The sequence below is a fragment of the Peromyscus leucopus genome, chromosome 17, assembly GCF_004664715.2.
Source record: "Peromyscus leucopus breed LL Stock chromosome 17, UCI_PerLeu_2.1, whole genome shotgun sequence".
Taxonomy (NCBI): Eukaryota; Metazoa; Chordata; class Mammalia; order Rodentia; family Cricetidae; genus Peromyscus; species Peromyscus leucopus.
Window position 1 is genome coordinate 42,793,739 of NC_051077.1, and position 23,584 is coordinate 42,817,322.

The 23,584-nt window shown below is 40.7% G+C and overlaps 1 pseudogene; it reads left to right on the top strand.

Annotated features, from left to right (window-relative positions):
* Positions 1 to 299: 299 nt before the first annotated feature.
* The window catches only part of LOC114686278, a 149,478-nt pseudogene continuing 126,193 nt past the window's right edge, over positions 300 to 23,584 (top strand).

Genomic DNA, 23,584 nt, shown 5'->3' on the forward strand with positions numbered 1-23,584 from the left:
TTCCTGGCATAGCACTTTTTAACTCACATGTAAATAGAACCTCATCTTCTTGCCCTTAAGGTACCACTGTATCTAGGGCTTCTGCCCTGATGCCCTCCTGACTTTCTTGTCCTTCTTTGGACTTGTCTGAGGCATAATTCAAAAATTCCTGTCAAAGACAGCTCCATCCGACTTCATTTTTTTATGGTCCTGTTTTGTGAAGCACACTAGATTTTTTTCTTCCACACTTCAACAGATTTAAAACATGATAAAGCGTTGGAGGACAGTGATGATCTATGGACTCATGCAGATCTGTCAAGATGTCGAGAAGAAGCAGTTGCTCCTGGGCTGAGAATGATGACATGGACCGTATCCTCCAGGATATGAGCGGTGTCCGACGGCAACTTGACACTTATCAAAAGGCTTCAGCTTCGTGCTTGGCTTTGTTTGTGTTCAGTCGTCTTAAGAACCAGGCATTCATAGCAGAATTCAACAGCAACGGCTCTAAATGTGACAGTAACTGTTTAACCTGGCAGACTCATGGGGACTCCCGTGGGACATTGAAGACAACATTGTTCTAATTGCAGACTAGGTAATACTTGCAATTCTTACAAGAACAAACACGAGAAGCCCAGAGGTTATAATTTCAGAATTAGCAGCAGGGTGCATAATTAATTGTCAATTTGTAGCATCATGTGTCCTCGTTTTCTTTCTCCTTTTTTGGTTTTAGGAAAGAATTTTCAAAGAGAAAGCTTTTGTTTGTTGCTGACACCCCATATTTCTGTATGCATACAAACACAAATATGTCCTCCAGGGAGAGGTTGGGATTATCTTAACAATGGTTTTGACATGAAGAAACACAAGATAAATGAGGTTAAAGGTATAGTCTGGGGAAGGCCCACAATGTTGATGAAGGCAGATGCACTATGAAATATGGGTAAAGAATATATGAGAGACAGAAGTGCATGCACCTGAGTGAGGAAGAAACGGAAGCTTTTGCAGAGCAAGTGACATTTGCTCAGAGCTTGAAAATGCGTATGTGCTTGCCAGACCGACAGACTTTTTAGTACGTTACAACATGCAAGCCCCAATACTAAAGCCTGTTGGGAAAGGATAATAAAGGTTGTGGCTTGGAGGGTAGAAGCAGCTTAAAACTTTCAAATTCCACTTGTTCTCTTCAGTTGTGTTTGATGGTTCTCATACAGATAATACATATGGAAAACCCACTTTCAATAGGAAGCCTATTAAACATCTTTTTTGGAGGAGACCTTAGTGGCAGATTATTTGTCCAGAATACATGTGGAGGGTTGGAGGGGCAACTGAGTGGGCAAAATGCTTGCTGTGCAAGTCTGAGGACCTGACTTTGATTTCTCAGAGCTCATGTTAAAAAAACAAACAAAACAAACAAACAAACAAACAAAAAAAAAAACCAGGGCAGTGGAGACACGAGGAAGTCTGGGGCTTGCTGGCCCAGCTTCCTGGGCAACTCTCAGGCCAGTAGGCGCTCTATAATAACTTCTTAGTGTGCAAATGAATGAAAGAGTAGCACTTATGTCACTTTAAATCAAAAGCTAGCGATGGCATAGTGAGGAAGATAAACTGAAAGCTGAGGTAAGCTAAAAGCTAAGTTCTTGCAAAGAATCATATCTACACTCTTGGAGCTCACACACACAGCCAAAAAACTGTTCTTCTAGGAACCGAGGCACTGAGGATGGAGAAATAAAACAGCCTTGTTGACGATATGAACGACTCAGTGGTCTGGATTGAAGGCCAGACAAATTCAACATTACCTTAAGCCAATTATTTTTTATTGAAAATAGATTTTTTAATAAAAATATATTCTAATCATGATTTTACTTCCCCCAACTCCTCTCAGATTCTACCACCTTCCCCATCCACCAAAATCAACACTCTCTTTTTCTCATTAGATAGAAAACAAACAGGAAACTAAAAAACACAGCAAACAAACAAAAGCCTCCAAATGAACCAGAATAGTACAAAACAGACAGACAAACAGAAAGAAAATTACAAAGGAAAGCACAAGAAACACACACAACCTTGAAGAGACACACGTGTGTGCATGCATGTGAGTCTGCATGTGTCACAGCGTGTGGAGCTCAGAGGACAACTTGTGTGGTTGCTTTTCTCCTTCCTATTAGTACTTCATTGTTCTGTGACTCTCCCTATGTGCCGTATGGGAGCAGGTATGAAGATATGAAGATAACATGGTTAGGTGGAAATTCCCAATGGACCATAGGTCCTAAACTACTTAGGGTTTTTATGCGAAACTTTTTTTTCCCTGAGGTGCCCCGTATAGGCATTACTCAGGGTAGAATACCAGCTGTGAAACACAAGGTCGGCTTCAAGTTGACAGAAAGCATTTGGAAGCTTATGTAGAACTCACAGGTTGGGCAACAACAGCAACCTACAGCTGGCATGGCTGTGCATATGATATATATGTGCACCATGGACTGACTTCTACCTGACGCTGCCACTATTAATCTAAGAAGTGGTGTGTGTGTGTGTGTGTGTGTGTGTGTGTGTGTGTCAGTGTGTGTCAGTGTGTGCGTGCATGTGTGTGTGTGTCAGTCAATGTGTGTGTGTGTGTCAGTGTGTATGAGAGAGAGAGAGAGACAGAGAGACAGAGAACAGAGACACACGCAGTAAGAGAGAGAGAGAGAGAGAGAGAGAGAGAGAGAGAGAGAGAGAGAGAGAGAATTTGGTAATGTCTCAGGAAAAGTACTTGTTCTTGAACTTATTTTAAGTCTTATAACATTAGAAGGTATTCTTGATACCTTAAAGTTTTTTTTTCCTAGTGATTTGTAAATGGGATGTTTATACATTAAGGAGCACTTGAGTAACTGGTAATTTTTATTTAAGATTTATTTATTTTAAATTGTGTATGTGTGTGCAAAGTCAAAGCTGGGTTGTGTCAGGGTGTGTCACCCAGTCTACCCTTTCGCCCCAACAGCTTTTCTTGCAAATGTTGACTGTTGTGAGTCACTGGTCTGGTTGGGGCCTGTTCTCCTGAGTGCTCTAGCTGGCAAGGGGCGGTGGCATCTCTCCCACTCTTAGGGCCAGCTCTCCTGCCTGCCATAGGCAGCAATGGGGGCGGGGTGGCACCTTTCCCACACCCATACCACCGTACAGCCAATAAGGGCTGGGGACCAGCTCTCACACCCTCAGGGCCTGCTCACCAGCACCCCCACCACCAGGACCAGCTCTACTGTGCTGCCCAGGTGAAGTGCAGGCCTTGCTTTCCTGAGTGAGGGCCAGGGCCTGCTCTGCACAGCCCTCAGACATCAATATGACCCTGGGCAGCAGCCCAGATGTCCACATGGTCTTTAGTGTTAACATAGGCCACGGACATAGACCCAGATCCCTGCTCCTATAAGGCCCTTTGGACCCAGACGTGGCCCTTAGTGGCAACATGGGCCAGGACATCTCCATGGCCTCAGGCGGCAGCCCAGGCTACTCACAGTAGGCTATTCCTCACCACCCTTGCACCTCCAGCTCTGTCTCTCTTCACAGTGCACAGACTGCTTCCCTTTCTCTCCCATCTCCCTAACACATACTTGCTCATTGTATCAGTACCTGCTCTGCCTCTGCAGCATCTCTGTAGGTGGATCCTCTCTGGTGTCTCTCATGCCCAGCTGTGGCTATGGGCAGGCATCTCTCTGGTGTCTTCTCTCTTAATTTCTTAATCTTCCCCTTCCCTTCTTTTTCTCTCTACTTTTTATGTAACTCACTCAGGCTGGTCTCAAACTCACAATCTTCCTGCCTCAGCCTCGTGTGGTCTGGGTTTGTAGGCATGCATCATTACTACAAATAGAGTTTTATCAGCACATAGCCATGGCAGTTTGTCTATGGCAGTTTTCAAACCACAGTGACAATTGTGTACTTGTGACCACATTTCCCAGAAAGTCCAAAGAAGTTGCTATCTGGATTTAGAAGAACAAATTTACTGACCCCTGTTGGCAGCACACCAAACTCTGCCTCTACTGCGACTCATTGTAACAAGTAATTCCTCGGTAGACTATTTCAAGGTGAATGCTGCTTTAATAGTACTGCCTTTAGAACCATATCTAAAAATAGGTCAAGATCTTCTTGGTGAGGAGATTAGGAATAGGACATTTGGGTTATTGATTTCCTCTTGCCAAGACTTTGCTTCGATGCTCTTGAAGATCCTCTCTCTGTTCTCATTCGGCCTCAGTTTTCAATCGGCTTCTTTCCAGGGATGGGAGGCAGTACAGCACACTGTGGACCTGTAGTCCAAGGGTTTTTATTAACATGCTTGGGTGCTCCATCTGCCCCGCCTCCATGCCTCAGTGTAAGCCATAAGATACCAATCTTTCTCTCCGTTCATCCCATTACATGTTTGCTTGGCTAGTTTCCTGAGTATAACGCTCTCAATGTCATCATCAGAAACTCTGAGAAACCAAAGGCAATGTAGTGGACATGGTTGAGACACTCGAAAAGCCCAAGCCTTGACTCCTTGGCACTCCAATACCAGCAGTTCCCAGGGTGCCTTGGAGATACTGAGCTTTATCAACCCCTATAGATGTCCATTAATCCCAGCAACGTAAAGACCATTCCCCAAATTTTTGGTCAAGTAAACAGCTTTATTTTCTGTCAGACAGGACTATCTCCTCAAAGCAGAGTTTGAGAGAATAGCTTCGAACATAGGAGAAATGGGGTTTATATAGCTCCCCAAAGTGCAAGGCTAGGGGGGTTTCCAAGGGTTGGAGGATTTCCAGAGGAATTTTGGCTATGTAGGAACTTGGGTGAATATTTCAAAAGTCTTTGGCAGAACATCTGATCTTATCAGGGTATATTCAAGGTGTGAGTCAAACTCATTGGGGGTGGGGAGCATGTCACATTCCAGAAACAGAATAAAGCATGCTCGAGCTTGGATTTTGCACCAACCAGAAATGAACCTGTTCTGACCTTATAACAAAATGGCTTCTATCCTTAAGATGGGGTCAGGCTGGTCCATCAATGTTCTCATAGTGGAAAAGAGCAGAAAATTAACATTGAATGTGTGTATGCAGAAGATACTCTCTGGTGATTTTCTGAAAGAAACTGGTATTTAAATACTCCAATGTTCAGGTCTTTCTGTTTGCCACTTTTAAATATATATATATAATTTGGTTTTTCGAGACAGGGTTTCTCTGTGTAGCTTTGCGCCTTTCCTGGAACTCACTTGGTAGCCCAGGCTGGCCTCGAACTCATGGAGATCCACCTGCCTCTGCCTCCCGAGTGCTGGGATTAAAGGCGTGCGCCACCACCGCCCGGCAAGAAAAGCGGGGCTCGTCCGGAATATGAACAAAAATATATTTTTTAATTGAAAATACATTTTTTTTCATACAACATATTCTGTTCATGCTTTATGCTTTTTCTTCCCTTATCTTCCCCCAGATCACCCTACCTCCCCAACTCCATGCCTTCTTTCTCTTTCTTTAGAAAAAAAATGGACAAATTAAAAGAAAAAAACACAACAGAATAAAAAAAGAGAATAAAGAAAAAGCCTCTAAAACATACACATGTAGGGAGGCAGGCAGACAGGCGCGCACACATTCAAAACAAAAAACGAAACCCATAAAAATACAAGATCAGAAACCATATTATACACGCAAAAGACTTGTAAGGTTAAAAAAAAGTCATAAACAATTGGAGCTGCCTCTGCATGAGGCTGCTGGAAGGGTCTTTTACAACACTTTTATAAAACTGGGGAAATTTGTTGTCTGTCAGTATTAATACAAGAAGCATAGACAATTTCAGAATCTGTTTTAAGATGAAGCCAGGAGTTAATAAACAATCTAGAGAACCAAAGGAATCCAACTTTTCAGTCTTAATTGCAGCATTGCAAGCGTGCACACACCACCATTACTTTGATAAGTATTTTCATAAGGATTCCATAAAGTGAATTTAACAGCCAAGCAAGAAGATTGCTATCACCATTCCTCCTTAGAAATGTAACACATTTTTTTTTGTTGTTGTTGTTGAAAAACAGACTAATACTAGCACCACATAACATTCTACATTTCAGGCTTTAAATGCATTTATTTACTGTGTTGAGTCAAAGGCTGAGAAAAAAAAGGAAAGATGCTTGCTTAGCAATGTCTCTGGTCTTCTCTAGATGGCAGTCAAACCACGGGGATGTAGGATGCAAGACATGATCTTGAATGTCACACTGAGCAAGCTCCAGTGTTTCCACTGCAGTTATTTGCTTGTCACTGTCTTCAAATAATGGCGATGGGAATATGGAACTCAGGAAAGTGACGTAGCTGTGATACAAAGGATGGGACACAGTGAATGCTGCTCGTCATATGGCTGGACATTGGGACGTGAGGACAAAGGACATGCAGAGCTTGTGGAAGCTTATGGACAGAACACCAGGTTCATGGACAAAATCTGGTCTGATTCTGTGTTGTGAGCCATCACAATTTGTATATTATGTCCAGACTTAGAAACCTGGGCCAGGTGTCCTTCTGTGAAGAGGAATGAGTATTTGGAAGGATGTGAATAAAGATCTGGTTTCAGAAGAAAAATTGCAGCACTTTGACTAATCCCTTTTAGTTTTCTATAGTCAAAGAATTTGACTTATTCTAAAACATGATTAAAAGCAAAATCCTACTAATGCATAAGTTTCAGAAAACTCTAGTGCATTGAGTGAGTCCAGACTACACGAGGCCTGGGATTCCTACTCCTTAATAAGAAAATGTGTATGTTTTAGGATAAGAATGCTTAAGTCTCAGATTCAAAATGAAATTTTTGTTTGTTACTCTTCAGGAAATTTATTATATATCATGCATTTAACAAATACAAATACTTTTTTTTTTGACACAGGGTCTCATCATGAAGCCCAGGCAAACCTTGAACTCTTGACTCTCTTTCCTTTGCTTGTTGAGTCCTGCAGTGACGGGTGCTCACTAGCACACCTTAACTTTGGTTTGGCTTGTTTTAAGACAGGACCACACTATGTAGATGAGGCTGGCCTGAGACTTCCTATGTAGACCAGAGTCGCTTTGAATTTACAGAATCATTTCTACCTCTGCCTCCAGAATGTTTTAAATACACTTGTATACCACTAGAACCAGCAGAGGAAATACTTCTTTCTTTTTCAATTTGTTTTTATTTTATGTGTATGAATGTTTTGCCTACGTGTATGTATGTGCACCACCATGGCCCAGCCAAGCTCACAATCATAGTAAGAAAGACTTTGAAGGTCAGGATGTTTTTAATCTACTACACAGGACATAGTATTTATCTTTCACCAAAAGAGTGAAGTTCCTATCTTATTAGATTAAAGAATGAGATATCAAGAAACTCAAATGCTGGCCACTTGGAAAATACAGCTATATCATATTGAGGAAGTTTTTCTTTCTTTCTTTTTTTTTTTTTTTAAAAAAAAAGAGCAATAGGATGTTTGAGGGAGAAACGAAGTAACAATGAATGTTTTTCTTTGGGGAATGTTACGGGCTTGGGTAGGAATTTCTCTGAAAAATGAAAGAGGCAAAAGAGAAGTTTCACCCTGCTAATATAGATATCATGCTTGAGGCCATGAAAAGAAATCGCCACCTCTCACATGGAGCAGAAAAACACCAAATAGCTGCAAATGATCATATTTGCTTTGTTTCTACAATTTGGAAAACAAAGTTTTAGTAAGGAAGATAGACTATTGTTTTTTGTTGCCCATCTCCCTCAGGAGCCATTAACAGGGAATAAAAAGACAGATGTTTGCCCCAGAATTTTCTCTGCACACAGAGTATTGCAGTATTTGTTTAAAACGGTGGTTCTGGGGAAGGTGAGACCAGCAGATATTTTTTATTGTAATTATATCTTCATGCCAAAGCAAGGTGATTAAAACAGAGTGAAAATGCTAAGGCTTGAAAATACGAGGACCTGGAAAGACCATTGTATGTGTGCACACGTATGGGTGATAGAGGCCAGAGGTCAATGCATGAAAGGTGTACCTTGTTATCTGACACAGGATCTCTTATTGGGAGCCAGAAGTCACAGGTTACTGTAGAGTGGCTTGCTAATGAGTCTCAGAGAAACTTCTGCTTCTGTATTTCCAACACTGGAATTACAAGCACTGGTTACCAAGGCCAGCTCTTTACATGGGTGCTGGAGATGGATCTCAGATCCTCATGGCTTACAGGCACAGGCTTGACCAACTGAGCCATTATCCCAGCCCCTAAGGAGCCAGTTTGAAATGATAGGACTCCATCAACCACCAGTACTTCTTAATACCAATGAGAAAGTGTTACTAGGTACCTTGGATAACAGCAGGTATTATTTGCAGGAAAAAAAAATTTGGGGAGGGGCAAACGGTGCTGAAAATAAAAAGAAGTGTGGGTACCTGGGACCTATGAGCACGACTTTATAGAAGGGTTCTCAGGGTGTTGCTATCCAGTGAGATGTCTAAGTCAGAATGGCTTGGTGAAGGCAGAGGTCACACTGTGGGAGAGGGCACAGGTGCAGTCCTAAGTCAAAGCTCATTCTTTTTATTTTATTTTATTATTATTTAAAAGTTTTTTTTCTTTATTTTACATACCAACCACAGTTTCCCTCCCTCCCCTCCTCTTGCTCTTTCCCTCCCCACCATCCAGAGAGGGTAAGGCCTCCCATGGGGAGTCAACAACAGTTTCCCCTCCCCCCCTTTCTCCCTGCTCACCCACTACCTCTGCCCAACCCCACCCTCCATCCTCAGAGAGGGTGAGGCTTCCCATGGGGAGTCAACTTCTTAGTGTTCTGTCTCTGCTCATGTTCAGGAGAGGAGCAGTGCTCAGGAGTCCATCCAAGAGCTTATTTAAGTGGGATGTCTGGAGGAAGCTCTAGCCAGAAATGGGAAATTAGTGTAAAAATAAATAGGACATCTTGGTTGATACATGGAATTAGATGTAATTTTTGAAAGAAAAATTAAAATCACTCATAAGACTGGCAATTACTTAAAGTTGATGTAAAGTTATGAGGCTTCTTGCTTCCTGGTCAAGTGAGTTGAAGGATGGGAAATTCTAGGAAATCATATCCACTTTAATTAGATGGAAACTTCTATAGTTAATGTCTCCCATAGCAAAGTCACAGGAAAGAAAGATAGGGTATGAAGTCATCAAGAAGTATAGACCTAAATACAAATTTCAAAAATCAGTTTTTATTCCATGTACTGACAAACTACTCAGGTCAATCTTGAGCAAAAATAAAATGAGAAATTATCTTTCTTAAATACCTAGTAGTTATGTGAGAAACGTGTCTTATTGGTGAGTCCTTTAAAAACGGAACCATTTTACCTGTGCACGAACTAACTAATTTAATAAGAAAGCGAAGTCACGGAAAAGTAGCTGTGAGTACCACATTCAAAGAAGCTAAAAGACAGGAAAGAAATTAGGCATGAAATAAGCTAAGAATCACATAAAGTATCATTTGCTGAAAGGCAAATGTAAGTTCTGACTTTCATGTTTATTTTTAGTTTGGACAAGTTATTTTCCTTTTATGAGAAAGAGTTGTTTTATTAGTTAGAAATACAATGGTCAGAGATTATGCAGGAGTGTGTTATAAAAACTTTTGTCTTAGAATGATGTGTTAATCCACAATTTTACAAACTGTCCAAAAGTTTTGAGTTATGTAAAACAGTTTAAAACCATTAAAATTTTTTTAGTGTATTTTGATATCTTTCCCTCTAGAGCACATTATACTTGAATTTCATGATTTAACACATTACTTTGACTATGGTTTTGGCACCAGAATCCATCTGGGGGGTGGAGCCCCTCAAACCTAGGCTTGGCCTCTCCCCCCACAAAAGACAGAGAAGTTGGTAATAAACTGAGAAAAGGAAATTTGATTTCAGAGTGGCCACAGGGGGGTGGCAAGTGTAACTGTTATTCTTGGGGTGTCTGAGTTTATGTAGGGGGAGAAGAACAAAGGGAAGCCCAGGGGTTTCCCTGGCATGCAGGGTCTTCTCACACAAGCAACCCAGGGGAAGGGGTATTCACATATTCATCAGGCCTGTGATCCTGGAACCAGGGGGTGATCTCCACTAGCCTTGCAGGATGCTTATTATCTTTCAGATCTGTGTTCTGGGAATTTAATATAAACAGAGGGAAGAGCCACTTAGAAAAACACAGGCCAGAGAGAGACAGGCTGGAGTCAACCAGGCTAAGGAAGGCATCTTCCTTCAATTTTTGGTTGAGGAATTAATTTAGAGAGGGCCAGGCAAGGTGATTCTCTCTGATTGAGTTGGCAGCAGTGGGCTTAGGAGATAAAGGTCTTAAGAGAGGCTCAAAAACGGTCCTCCCTCGCGTTTCTGGGGCCTTGTTGCTCCTACCCTCTCTTACTATTCATGTCTCTAGAGAGTCTCCCAAGTTGACTGGGCATTTTATCTACCGCTCGGGCATTCAGAGGGCCAAGGTACAAAGCCTTCCTGTAGGTTGAACCTGGAACTGGTTCATCACTCCTTATTATTCCTGTCAGCTAAAAAGTCATCACAATGCTAGACTCAATAGAAGGGGTATAGATCCCAAATCTCCATGCCAAGGAAAATTTGGGAGCTTTCTCTAGCCATAATTGCTTCTAACCTTCTTAGTTCCTGGAGCCTGAGAATCTCATGGGAAAACTCACTCTCGGTGCATTTTGTATGCCGTTTTGATGAAAGTGATTATCCTAAAAATATCTAAAATAGAGTTTTTGACAAAGAGAATTCTAGAAATAGCATCATCATCTGTTGTGAGCATGCGATGCCAGAAACACAGACAAACGTGTTTCTATCTTTTCACAATGTCACAATTCATTGAATAACAATACGTTCACAAACTACGTTACTTTCATTGACTGCCATTCACCAAGAAGCCCCACTCTCCCCTCATAGTTAGCCAATGATAATCACAAGTTCTTTTATTATAATTCTAGTTTCTTATATTCACTCTCAGATCACACACTCCCCCCCCCCCCCCCCCCCCCCCCCCGCCCTGTATGCTGTCCAGTGTGCTTTTCTGTTGCTGTGGTTTTTAATACACCCGTATGCTTGCAATCTATCTTGATTAGTTCATAGGTTGTAGCTTCTTACTTGAGGGGATACGTTATTTACCAACCCATGCCTCACAGGTGGAGCTGGACTGGTGATGGTGTCTACATGCACAGTGAGGTGCATTTCTACTCAAAATGGAGCTACATGGTGCTTTGTTGAAGTGGAGTCACCTAGGGCAAGGCACAGCCCCAAAGCCACCGCTTCGCCCAGTATGGACCAACTTAGAGCAGTGCTCGGCCTGATCTTCACATCATCGTTACCTAGGTGTCAGACCCACTGCTCTGTGCACGAAATCTCCGTTTCCTCGCCCTCCCCTTTCCTCTTGATTCTCCTCCCCAACCGTAACCTTCTCTGCGTGTCTCCTTGAGGTCTGTCTTTGAAAGGATCTTGGTTGTAGTTCAGCCGTTATAATTTCACAAGGTTCATTTCTCTCAGGGTAGTAATAAACCTATGAAGTATGACTGGGTCAATATTTCTCCAAATGAGTTCTTTTGTCCATAATTTATACCCAGCAGCAGACATTCTGTGAACAGAGAGAAAGGAAATAATCTCTTGGGACGATATTTTAATGGCCAGATGTCACTGCCACCGACCAACTTCTTAGGACAAAGATAACCTTGCCCACTGATTTCTGAGGCTTGCCCAAACTGCCTGCTTGGAGTTTTTTTTTTTTTTTTTTTTAATCAGCTACTGAAAGTACATCGATTGTTTCTCTGTTTGGTTCTGCAAACATATGATTGTTGCATCCTGCAGGAACTGGAATTAGGCATCCTAGCCTTGGGATTTTTTTTTTTTCAGCAGCAATAAAAGGCTTCTTTGGCTTTGTCTTTTTATGAGGATGCTCTGCATCCCGCTCACATGCCTTGTAATGTAATCTCAAGACACAGCTGTTGTTTCAGAGAGTTCATTCATGTCAGCAGCAATTAAAAAGTCCTTTGTTTTCCAAACATGCTTCCCTGGCTTGCCTTGAAGCACTCGACAAACAATGATCCCTATAGCTTGAGGAGAGGACTCTTCATTGTGTGTGACAGACAGCCTGTGCTGTGTTCATTTTCAGTCTGGTCCATGATGTACGGCAGGTGCATTTGGGCATCTCCTGGACAACAGAACTTTATAATGAGAAAATTGTCAGTCATCGTTTGACACGTGACCTCTTGGATCAACGAGGTAGGGCATGCTCTACTAGACTAGATTAAAATCAAATCTTTGTGTTCTCTTGGGTTTGTTTTCATCAAAATGTATCAAAATGCTTGCATCTTTAGGACTTGAACACCAAATGATTGATCTTGCCTCTCTGTCTGGTAATGTATGTTCTGTAGGCCAGCATCCCATGCTCATATACATACTTCATGAACCCAAAAGGCAGGGTCTTTCTCTACTGGCCTCCTTATCCTCTCTTAGGGATGAAAGAGTTTATTTCTTCTGCAGTATTAGAAGACATAAACATAGTATTACTGAATCTGACTTTTTTACCTGTGGAGTGACTCCCCCTATGTACAAAGTAAGTGCCTGTTATGCATAGTTCAGATTATTAGTGTCATGACTCCATCTGTAGATCATTTAGAATGTCTCACATATAATTTCCCACTATAATTATTTATATGCATACACATATGTATGTGTGTGTGCATGCACAATATATGCATATTTATTTATTTATTTACAACTTTATTGAGATGTATTTTACACTCTATTTATTTCATACCTTTAAACTGTCCAGGTCATTGATTTTTAAAATGGTTTCAGTGGCCAGAGAGCTACACAATTTGGAGACAGATCTGTCTAAACTCATTTTCAAAAGTATCTTTTCTCTTGTCCTCAAACAAAATTTTGGAGAAAGGTTTTCTGAGTGCATGGAACCCCATAAGGCTGGGAGTGGGCTAGTCAAGCCTGGGAGAGTGAAAAGCCAAGTCCAGCCTAGAGGAGAATGGTGGCCTGCTTTAGTACTCAGGAAGCTCTGATTATCATGGAAATACAATGATGGGGGAGAGGGAGTTGGCCTGTGGGATCCCCTGGGCAGGAAGAGGTCAAGTTTGTGATGCATCTTTTTCTCTGAGCCTTTATATCCTTTTAGCACAGTTTAGCTGGCTCAGAGTATTCTTTGCTTCTCAACTGTAGGTGTCTGTATTTCTCAGTGACCCATGACAACAATAAGTGCAAACAGCATTTTCCTGTGGAATATCTGTGATGTTCACTGGAGAATGTTCCATATCTTTGTTTTTATACCATAGAGCAGCTATGTCGATTAGAGGGGTTTCCTGTCAGCCACGTCGCATTCTTGAATCATGATCTTTCCTGAAGATGTTCAGTGGAGGCATCTTAGGTTGGGCACACTAGAAAATGGGCCCATTCTCAAGGACCTTCCCTATAGTAATATGTGTAGGCATCACAAACACTTGCCTTTGTTCTGCTTTGGGAATGATACCAATATTCTGTGGTCTCCTGAGTGCAGGTGGTGAAACTCCTTATTTTACAACTTGGCCATGCTTTTCCAGCTTTCCACTCACCAGATGTGGTCTAATTGTGTTGTTTCATATTCAAATATAGAGACACACCATGTGGTCTAATTGTGTTGTTTCATATTCGAACATAGAGGCACACCATCTTTATCACATGTCAAAGCAAGCCAACACTCCAAAAAGAAAGCCAGCCTCCACTAGCCATTACCTCTCTTGCACCCTCACTGGCCTGTTTCTGTCCTTTGTTGAGCTATGGTCCACTTACTAATTTTTATAGATACGCTGTTTCTGGCCATGTGAAAGGTGTAGATTTTGTAACTAAGAACTTTCACTTGGGATGTTTAAAGATCCATATATACTGTTCCATGTATCAATATGTAATTTTTTTGTATTACCAAATAATATTCTATTGTATAAAGACACCAGTTCCTTGTTCCTTTATCATCAGATAATGGCCATTTAGGCTGTTTTCACTGTAGGAATGTTTTGAATGGTGCTTCTGTGGGCATTATATATCAGTGTGTGTGTGTGTGTGTGTGTGTGTGTGTGTGTTGTGTGCATGTACACATATTTTAATTTCTCATAGGTATATATCTAGTAATAAAATTTGTGGGTCATATGCTAACTCTATGTTTAATATTTTGAAAAACTGTGAATTGTTTCCTTTTACCTTGCTTTAAAACAAAATCAAAACATAATAACATGAGCAAGGGGAACATGAAGCTTGCTTTTAAGCTATGAGACTACACATATGCTCGTCTATTAATTTGCAGTTGAAATAATGAGTCAACTTATCACATTTAAAAGTATGACCACTAAAAGCAAAACTCATGCTTTCCCCCTGGGAAGAGCTTGCATGCTCTTCATTTGAACATCAACACTTATCAATCTCTAGATTGGTGTAAATTTGCCCAAGTTAATACTAATAGACACATTTACTCTACATTTTCAGACATAGAAAATAGAAGCAGCATTTTGATACCAGGATCAAGATGTTAAACAAACAAGCAACAATAAGCCAGCAAAAGAGCACAGGGCCAAGAGAGAACAGGTCCATTGAAGTAGAGGCCTTGTCTTCCCGCTCCAGTCCTCTGAACACTAACGGTAGCAGGGGTTTCTATCATTCTGTTTATGTCCTGGAGAAGCATATGTTGCCAGCAGCGCTTCATAGACCCATGTGTCAGCAAATCAGTGTGAAGCTATTAGACTTTTCAGCTGTTTCTAGTAAGACATTTTGCCAGCTAATTTTTCCCTACCATTGTGTCATGAGAGAGGATCAGAAAGCCTAACTTTAGGTTGGAGATTGTGTCTTGCTCTGAGCACCACACAGTCATGGGATATCACTTCATGTCTTGGAACCACACTTTCTGCCATAGAAGGGTAATTAACCACCTACCAACTTCAAGAAGTGGTTACCTGATAACAGATAGGATAGTATAGCAGGTAGTACTCTGGGAACCACCCAGATGTAAAGGATAAGGTATTTACTTTTTAAAAATTACTTATTATTATCATCATCATTCTATGTGTGTGTTGTACATGACTGTGAGAATGTAGTTGTGCATGTGGAGGTCAGAGAAAAGCCTTGTGGGGGACAATTCTTTTCTTTCATCTTCAACAGTAAAGCATTGTCTATAGGCTAAGGAGAATTGTGGTCATTGCAAATATGAAAGGGGGTATTTTAAATATGAATATCAGTGATATTAATGCTTGCTTTGTGTTGTGGGACATTGATGTACACTGTGAATGTATGTCTTTGCCAAGGGGCCTTCTGATTGGTTTAACAAAGAGCTAAGTGACCAATAGCTAAACAGGAGAGAATAGGCAGTACTTCCAGGCAGAGAGAGAGAAACTGGGAGGAGGAATGTAGGGGTGCAGTTCCTCCAGCAGACTTGGAGCAAGTTGGATGTGCCATACTAAGAAGAGGTAACCGAACCATGCGGCAGAACGCAGATTAAAAAAATATGAGTTAATTAAGTTATAAGAGGTAGTTGGGAAAAAGTCTAAGCTAAAGCCAAGCTTTTATAATTAATAATAAGTCTCCAGCTCATTATTTTTGGGTTGGCAGTCCAAAGATAGCCTGACAAGAGAGCTTGCTACACTTCTGTTTCCACACTCTTCTGCTAGTAACTAGCAGCTCCCCATAAAGCATTCAAGAACACACTTAACAGTTAATAGCAACAAATAAAAAATACACAAAAATGGGGATAGAGCTGACAGACTTCTCTAGTTATTATTATATCAAGCACCAAAAGCTTTCCTTGGAGTATACTAGAAAATGCATGGGATGGAGAAATTGTAGAAAATCTGAATTTATGTTTGCATCATTTCATATTGCAGGTTTCTTAGTTCTTTATTTTCCCGCAAACATTAGAAGCCCATCATATATTTTTTCTCTGCTTTTTGGAATTATTTTAGAATCACAGCAGGCAAAATCAAAGGTGAAGACTTTCAGACCAGGGCAATGGGCATTTTTTTTCCTTTTTTACATAAAACTATGAAGCATTTCTGTTTCTTGTGCCACCAATATCACAAGACACAGTTTTGTTTTTCCTTTTAAATAGTTTCCAGGGCTGGAGACGTGGACCAGCAGTTAAGAGTACATCTTGCTCTTTCAGAAGATCTGATTCCAGATCCTAGCACCCACATTGAGCTGCATATAACTCCAACTATGGGGTATCTGGACTCGTCTGCTGGCCTGGATTAGTGTCTGCACATATGTGGCACACGTATGTGCACACACCACACCCACACCTATATAAAAACAAAAAATGAATCTTTAAAAAATAAAACATAGTTTTCTTCATGTTCCATTTTAAGTAAAAGGAAAAATGAGACAAAACAGTACCAGTTAGCAAGTTAAAAATGCCTCTGAAACGCTGACCCATAGTGTCTCTAATCTTTGGCTTCTTGCCAGTTATCAATATAAGTGTAACTTCACTAAGTGAATTTTGAATAGAAATACTTTTTAAATATTTGCCCTAATATACACATTCAACACTTAGATGAGTCTAGACTCTTCCTTGATGAAACATTGCAGACAGAAGATGAGGCATAGCCTAGGAGCTTCGACTAAGAATATATCAGTAGAAGACACAATTAGCATCATGTTACAACCATTAAATTTTGTTACTGTTTAATTGTATGAGAGTAGCAGCTGCTCTACCACTTCATATCCAAGGATCAATATCTTAAGACAACATGAAGCCTGCTCTTATTATTTCCTCCTCACCCAACATAGACAGACAAGGCATTCGGCAGGTATTATTCCAGAGAAAAACGACTTGCATTATGAACATCTTCAATTATTTACCTTGCTTCATGTAACTTCTCGTTTCCTCCAAGTTCTTGTTATTCAGAAATCATTTACCACTAAATTATAAAAAAACAATTTCTTCTTAAAGCTGAAGTGGAGTGAAGCTGGGCATGAGTCAATAAATAACTACGAGGCTTTCAAATCATCAAAAAAAAAAAAATGCCTCTTGTGACATATGACCCATGCTGGGCTTCAGGCCTTCTCATGACATATGACCCATGCTGGTCTCTGGGCACACAGCTCTGGTTTATGAGGAGACTGAGTGGGTAGTATTTTCTCTGCTCTGTAACTGATGGTCCCTGTCATCTCTACTCTAGGGAGAGTTTTTCTTTGAACCAGTGCATATCTGGTCTTTGAAGATATACAAGGGATACATACAGGCATCCTTTCTCAAGAAAACTCCAAAACCTGAATCATATATACCAAGTAGAGCCTGACATCAGAGGCTTTCAAGACTTACTAACTTGTCCATTGTTTTCTTCTTGGTGGCATGAATCAGCCATTGTATGGCTGAGATAGAAGCTGTGGGGTCAGGCAAGACTCTGTTCAGATGTGATTTGTCATGAGCAGAGTGACCTTGGCCAATTAATGTGGGGGAAAAAAATCACTGATTTCTTCAGACCTCAGTTTCTTCATGAACTAGTTCTTTATGAACTATTAATGTGTAACCACGAATTTTTAAGATTTAAGAATACTTATAAACGATTTAGTATGTATTATACAGACATTGTTGGGTTACTTTACTCTTCCATAGAATCCTGAGGCTGTTTGAGTGACACTGTGTACAGGCCCAGGAAGTGCCAGTTATGATTGTTACAGGGCCAACCGGGCAATTCACTTCCCACTCCCATGAATGTCCTGGGGGCATGAGACCCTATTTCTATCAGTATGTTCAGGAAAACGCAACACACACACACACACACACACACACACACACACACACACACACACATACACACACACAGGAATTTATTGGAATGACTTACATACAGGCTGCAGTCTTACAATGGCTAGTTATGAGTGGCAAGTCTGAGCATCTAGTAGCTGCTCAGTCCCACAAGGCTGGGTGTCTCAGCTGGAATGGATATGCCTTCTGTTGTTATTATGTATGCTTCCAGTAGAGGGTGTGGCCCAGATTAAAGGTGTGCCTTCCTGCCTCAAGGTCTGGATCACAGGTGTGCCCCCCTTTTCTGGGTTGTAGTTCATTCCAGATATAGTCAAGTTGACAACCAAGAACAAGCATCACACTGGCCGTGCGGTGGGAGGAAGGGCTGTCTGCGGTGCTGGGTTTTATTATATGAAGATGAGAGGCCTGGCATTGCATCTGCAGCTTAGCGATGGCAAATTCTGCCTGGAAAGCCATGTCCGAGGGTATAAGTGCTGCGGTTGAGTGTGGATCTTGATGTCCCAGGGCTGCCTTGTTAAGACATTGTTGGTAAGCCGTAACTATATTGAGCTGTGCTTCAACTATTTGTAATCAAAAGGCATCTCTCTTTGTACGAGTTGCTTTTTCTAATCACTGTGATAGTGTACCTGACAAGGTCAACTTAAAAGGGACTGAGTTTTTGCTCACAGCTTGAGGGTACGGTTCATCAAGGCAGGGAAGTCAGGGTACCCGGGGCTTAAAGTGGCAGGTCAGATAGCAACCACATTCAGGAAGCAAAGAGCGGTGATGCTCTTCTCAACTTTCCCTCTTTTGCACTCCAGGACCTGAGCCCATAGGTGATGTCACCCACAGTCAAGGTGGCTTTTCCACCTCAGTTCATCTAGATGATTCCTCACAGGTGCGCCCAGAGGCTTTTCTCCTGTACGATTCTAGATCTCATAAAGCTGACAATAGAAATGAGCCATTATAGTTCCCAGAGGTAGATTCTTTATAATATACATTAATTAGTCAGTGTGGGGTGAAAGGGCTATATTGACATTTAATAAAAACCATATCACCAAATTCATAGAAAACAATTCCCAGCAAAATTCCCCCACAGTAGTATAACATTTTGAAAATAAATTGTATATTTCAGGGAAGATCTAATAAGAAAATTTAGTTGATAGTTATCCTTTATTGATGGCAGAGCAGAATAGCAAAGCAGAATGCCATTAAATTATACATTGGAAGGGAATTTAATAATTATTTTAGGACCTAGAATTTAATGATTTCCCTGTCTCTAATTGAAAGACACTTAAAATCATTCTAAGAAAAAGAATTTTTTTAGAATTAAAAGAAAAATCTTTGAAACACCTTAGTTTCTAGAAAATTCTAAATTTGGTTTAGGTAGTACATTAAAAGTCAGGCTCAATAGTTACATACGTAGGTTGGTAGATTCATTCTGGGTCATCATGGATACAAACTGATCATTTACATACATAATTTACATAAAAGGTAATTAGATTCCTGCCTTTAAAACCCAGGAACTAGTCTTTGCACAGGAGAATCCTCATTTCTATTATATTTTTATTTCTTAAGGGCATCTTTCTCTTCTCCCTCTTCTGTTTATAGCTGACAGAGCATAACACTGAAGGAAATTTAATATTGCTGGGCATGCCAATCCTGGTACTCAGAAGTTTTTGTAGATTTTTATTGGTCCCTGTGGTGTCAACCAGAAATATAAGCCTCCTTTCATCTGAAAAGCTACAGACAGAAGCTCCAGAACACTTTTGAATTGGTTCAATAGAGAGCAAAAGTTGTCATACATTAAATGGAAAGATACAAATCTACGATATAAAAAATATCTTAATGCATCATTCGAAAACTATTGCTTCAATTTACCCTGGTTCAAAGTGAAAACTCTGGGAAGTGCTGAGCCCTTGGGAGGGGGGTGTCCAGAGGCCCCCACTGTTTCTGTGGCCATGACTGCTATCCTACACTGTGCTATCATGAGGCCCTGAGTATTTGTACACGGTAAGAAACATGCAGGAGAGTGATGATGAGCAGGTGCAGGTGAGGGTGCATTTTGTTTTAACCCCAGGGAAGGTAAGACTTGAGGGTATAAAATGCTGCCAAGGGGGTGATAGATTGGGCCTGTTTGGCAGGTATCAGCCTGTTCAATAGCTCCCTTGAAATGGCCCACATTGTCAACGTTTGCATTAATTCTTAATTCATTGAAGGCCTATCACCAATAATACCACTTTGGGCAAGATAATTTGATATAAAACTCAGAGCTAATATGTCAGTAATATAAACTAGATTCCAAGGTTACTAAAAAGGAATCGTTATGAGCTAACTATACCTTTTTGTCTAGACCATGGAGAGGACTGTGTATTGAACTATATTCCAGTATAATATGGTTTACTCTGTCACATGTTTTTTTTTTTTCTTTTGTTTTGTTGTGTTGTTTTTGCTATTGAATCTTGATGTCTGAGAAGGGCTCATTACTTCTCCATGTTTAAAAGTAATGAAGAAAAAGACATGGCTGTCCTTTGCATTTAGCATGGGTCACTTCTGTGACTTTCCAGCCTGTGGACATGAGGAAGAGGCTGGACAGATATTCTGGATGATCATGTATGGGAGGCTTGGGGTAAAGGGGTAGGCATGGAGCTGTATGTATGATTCTGTGGAAAACCTTCTTAGAGTTTGTGGATGTTTGCAGCATTGTTAACACAGCAATGAGAAAAATGATCAATACTAAAAACCTGGGCTGAAAAGTGGAGCCATTCCTGAGATAAAGATGTCGGTGTGGTTTGTAGACCATTGGGACTGGATTATGGGAGGAATTTGGAAGGTTTTGGATCTGCAGACTAAAGAAGCCCTACAGTGGGCTTGTAGTCTTCTCTCTGCTTCTTGACTATAGACACAATGCTACCTGCTTCCTCACACGCCTGTCACTGTGCCTCCTCACCATGAGAAGATGTCACCCTTCAAACCAGCTGCTCAATTAACTCTTTCTCCCTTAAGTTGCTCTTGCCAGGTATACCAATAAGCAAAGAACCCACTACACTTATAAATGGAAAGTTACATTTATCTTGGAAAAATATTGTATGTTGACTAAACTTGTTATAGTAACTTATTGGCCATAATATTGTCATCAGTTACCAATAGCTGCAAGCCTTAGAAGAACACTCTTATGGTTAATCTTAAAACAACAAAACTTTAAATAGTTCTAATTGTTTAAAATAAGTATGACATAAAATATGATGGTGAACGAGTTTGGCTTTTATTGCTAAAACTTAGGTTTCTAAGTAAACTACTTGAAATGCCACATTTTTGGAAAGTCACTCTTTATGGGGCTTAATGCACATTTAATCCAGAGCCTAACAAAATTAGCCGCCCTATAAAGGGCTGTTCACTTATGTGACATTGTGTAGAGTGACTTAAGTAAAACTGTATAGACAGCTCCACTCCAGTTCTTGGCCCTAAGCAACACTGATGATTAATGAGCTACATTGGTAATTGGCGCTTGGTTACAGATGCCACAGACATTCAAGAATGAGAGTATAATGAATGGAAGTATCTCAGTGGTTTGAATAGTGCTGACTCACTGATGGATTAAGGTGACCTGACACACCAAGATAAGCCTGCTTATATGAAATAGCAAATGCTGTATGCAGTTTTTTCTTGCATGGAAGCCATTTTATTTGTCTTTTTTATTTTTTTAATCTTAAGAGTTAGGAGCGTCTATGGAAAAATTAGAACATCATGAAACAAATGCAGCCCAAACCATCTGAAGCCAATTTTCTAGTCTAGTAGTCCCCTAACTATGTGTTAGTCCACATAAAAAGTAATTTCCTGCCAGGGGGTGGTGGCGTAAGCCTTTTATCCCAGCACTCAGAAGTCAACGACAGGCAGATCTCTGAGTTTGGGGCCAGCCTGGTCTACAGAGCGAGGTCCAGGACAGCCAGAGCTATTCAGAGAAACTGTCTGAAAAAAACTCAAACAAACAAAAAAAGCAGAACAAAAATGTAGCTGGAGTTTCCTCCAGTCCTGCCTGGCCCACGGTCAGAATAAATCTCTCTCTCCCACCAGTCCCGCAGCCGCTCAGACCCAACCGAGTAAACACACAGAAACTTATATTGCTTACTAACTGTATGGCCAGAGCAGGCTTCTTGTTATCTAGTTCTTATATCTTAAATTAACCCATATCTATTAGTTTATAAGTTTCCATGTGACTCCTTACTGGTACTTTATATCTTGCTTTTCGTGGCGGCAGCTGGCAGCATCTCTCTGCCTCAGCCTTCCACTTCCCAGAATTCTCCTCTCTCCTTGTCCTGCCTATACTTCCTGCCTTGGCTACTGGCCAATCAGTGTTTTATTTATTAACCAATCAGAGCAACATATTTAACATACAGAACATCCCCTAGCACAAAAACACAGAAAACAAAATACAGTGGTATTTTCCCATGATCACATGTCATGAATGGGGTATATGTATTGCTGTGTTATTTCGGACTCTAACCTTGCATAGGTCTATGCTAATCAATAAATCATTGGGCATAAGGTGTTATGTTCCCCAAAGAATAATTAAGCCAAGAATTACCATGTCTGATCATTTTACAGACTTGATACGGGGTGCATCTATTTTTTCTGATTAAATTTCATGAGCTCTTTACTTGGACATACCCCTTCAGATTTCAAATCCCCTGCACACTCACATATTTGGATTTTCCATTCATCAGTCAGTCAGTCATCAATCAATCAATCAATCAACCAATCAATCATCAACCAGTCTTTGAAACTGCATTTCACTGACATCCCAGGCCAGTGCATGCCTTGAACTCTCAGTTTTCTTTTTCAGCCCACTCCCAATGCTGTGATTGCAGATACAACCAAAATCAGATTTGTAATTTTGCCCTCACCTTTGCCAATATCTAACCATAATATGCCTGATTTTGCCTTGCTTTCCTGATTTTGCCTCAAAGGTCAGTGTTTTGGGACTCCCTATTCTACTGGTTTTCACTTAGAGAATTCAGATTGGTGAAGCCTGACAGAAGTCTTAGTGTTAGGAACGATGAGCAAGACATATTGAAACATGAATGCCTGACTTGTACTTAGAAGAAATGAAAGTAGTTTAGCATGATTTGAGATGTGACAATATAGTATAACAGACTCCAAATGTTAATTTGAACTAAATTAAAATGGGCTACAATGTTACTCATAGCTTAACAATATTCTATATCATTGAGGGTTTGAGCAAGGTGATGAGAGGTGGTCTTCATGTTTGAGGAAGATAGCCTGTACACTACTAGTGCCACTGTCTGTAGAGGAAAGGGGGGATTGGAAAAGGCACCGAGGAGACAAAATTATGAGGACTTAAATTAGGTGCAGGACAGTAAGATGGAGACAAAAATGAATGGGAAAGTTATTTCTGTGGTAATGGTGTTAAGAGAGAAAACAGGAAGAATAAGTCAGTATTCTGGTCTGTGGAACCAGCAGCTATTATTAGATGAGCTCTCTTCTAGCAGACTGGTGGTTTGGTTTGGAAGGGGAAGAAACTGAGGTTTGAAGGACACTTGTGACATTTGCTATTAATTAATGGCTTCCTAGCAGCCAGATTATAGAAGTGAGGCCAGAATGAAAAACAGAATTATCATTCATCTCCTTTACAGAAAGTTTTTTCTCAGTGTAAGAGGAAGCAAGTCTATGCTTGGTCCATTCTTGTTATTTCAGACTCTAGCACGGTATAGAATGAACGAATAAATATTAACTGAATTGGATACTGTTTTAACTTACTCTTCTGTAGTTTTGCTATCTTCTTCTCAATTACTTCTTTATTTGGGGGTGGAGGTGGAGTTGCTTTTGGGAATGATCCTGATGCCTTGTGCATGGAAGGAACGTGCCCTACCATTGAACGACATCCCTCCCCATATCCT